Below are 2401 nucleotides of genomic sequence, written 5' to 3'. Positions count from 1 at the left end.
AAAAACTGTCCTCGGTCTTTTGTTCAAAGTGCTAACTGTGACCCCCTTTAACTTGCCATTCCTTTAGGCCGTGCCGTGCTCAGTGGATTGGACTTGAGTTACAGAGCCAGCAGATTGGATGAAACATCAGCTCCTAAACATTAATGGGCCGGTGGGGGAGGGGGTGGGCGGTTGGGGATGGGGACCTAATTATCGGGATGCATCGGCACAATTTGTCTGGGAAAATGATTTTCCCGACCCTCCCCGGCTCCCGTGCTGTGTTAACTTTTAGCACGCTCCAGAACTCAGCTTGTTGACACCCAAAGACAACCCAGAATGAGGAGAATCCATTCACTCCCCACAAGACACGAGGGAAAAGCAGGTGGCTTGAAAATGCCGCCACTTGAAGAATGAAGAGGAGTTTACGAGGGAACAGTTTCCAAGGGAGCTGATCTTCAATCGGGCATTCTCCACACACTGCTGGCGACTAGCCAAGTAGCCGAGGAGGATGAGAGTGTAATGTAGCCAAGTTTGCTGATGACACAAAGATGGGTGAGACAGCAAGTTGTGAGAACACAACAAATCTGCAAAAAGGACAGAGACAGGCTAAGTGAGTGGACAAACATTTGGCAGGTGGAGTACAGGTGTAATGTCCGAAATCCCAAAACCTCGGGACCGAGGCCATTCCTGATATTTCCAGATTTCGGAACGTCTTTGCCTGGGCGGGGAGGGGGGAGGCGGACGAGGGCGGAGGTCGGGCGGCCGAGGTGAGGGGGCGGAGGTCGGGCGGCCGAGGTGAGGGGGCGGAGGTCGGGTGGCCGAGGTGAGGGGGCGGAGGTCGGGCGGCCGAGGTGAGGGGGCGGAGGTCGGGCGGCCGAGGTGAGGGGGCGGAGGTCGGGCGGCCGAGGTGAGGGGGCGGAGGTCGGGCGGCCGAGGTGAGGGGGCGGAGGTCGGGCGGCCGAGGTGAGGGGGCGGAGGTCGGGCGGCCGAGGTGAGGGGGCGGAGGTCGGGCGGCCGAGAGCCGGGGGAGTCCGGATTTCGGAACATTTTCTGTTCAACCCCGCCAAGGATCGGCTTGATGTCCAGATTCTAGAACATTCCAAATTTCGGAACTCCGGATTTCGGGCGCTCAACCGGCATAATATGGGAAAATGTGAGGTTATCCACTTTGGCAAGAAAAATAAGAAAGCAAATTATTTAAATGGAGAGAAATCACAAAGTGCTGCAGTACAGCGGGACCCAGGGGCCCTTGTGCATGAAACACAAAAAGTTAGTATGCAGGTACAGCAAGTAATCAGGAAGGCAAATGGAATGTTGGCCTTTATTGCAAGGGGGATAGAGTATAAAAGCAGAGAAGTCCTGCTACAACTGTACAGGGTATTGGTGAGGGCACATCTGGAGTACTGCGTGCAGTTTTGGTCTCCGTATTTAAGGAGGGATATACAGGTTGAACCTCCCTTATCTGGAACCTTCGGGACCTGGCCTGATCTGGATAAAGGATTTTTCCGGACGAGGGGTAGTCACGTTAAATTGGATGGTGCAGGTACTGAGCAAGGGGATATCGGGGCTGGCTGGCTTGGGGCTGGGAGTGCGGCAGAGAGATCATGGGGGGGGGGGGTGGGGTGGGAGGTTGGATTGCGGGGTCAGTCCAGCGATTGCGGGAGTCGGCAGCGAGGAAGGACTTCAATTTGTTCATGTCGGAGTTCTGCGCATGCGCCACCCAGTGGCCGGGAATGGTTCCGGATGAGGGGTTGTTCTGGATAAAGGAGTTCTGGATAAGGGAGGTTCAACCTGTACTTGAATTGGAGGCAGTTCAGAGAAGGTTCACTCGGTTGATTCCTGGGATGAAGGGGTTTGACTTATGAAGAAAGGTTGAGTAGGTTGGGCCTCTACTTACTGGATTTTACAAAAACAAGAGGTGATCTTATCGAAATGTGTAAGATTCTGAGGGAGCTTGACAGAGTAGATGCAGAGAGGATGTTTCCCCTCGTGGGAGAATCTAGAACTAGGGGGCATAGTTTCAGAATAAAGGGGCACCCATTTAAAACTGAGATATGGAGGAATTTCTTCTCGGAGGGTTGTAAATCTGTGGAATTCTCTGCCCCAGAGAGCTATGGAGGCAGTCATTGAATATATTTAATGCGGAGAGAGACAGATTTTTGAACAATGAGAGTGAAGCATTTTGAGGAGCGGGCAGGGAAGTGGAGCTGAGCCCAAGATCAGATCATCCATGAACTTATTGAATGGCGGAGTAGGCTCGAGGGGCCAAATGGCCGACTCCTGCTCCTATTTCTTACGTTTCCTCTGGCTGGAGAGTCTAGAACCAGGGGTCAGTCTCAGAATAAGGGGTCGGCCATTTAGGACTGAGATGAGGAGAAACGTCTTCACTCAGAGGGTGGTGAATTTTTGGAATTCTTTACCC

Source organism: Pristiophorus japonicus, chromosome 18 (assembly GCF_044704955.1).
Source record: "Pristiophorus japonicus isolate sPriJap1 chromosome 18, sPriJap1.hap1, whole genome shotgun sequence".
NCBI classification, from domain to species: domain Eukaryota; kingdom Metazoa; phylum Chordata; class Chondrichthyes; family Pristiophoridae; genus Pristiophorus; species Pristiophorus japonicus.
The sequence above is the reverse complement of the archived record's forward strand: the minus strand, read 5'-3'. Positions refer to the sequence as shown.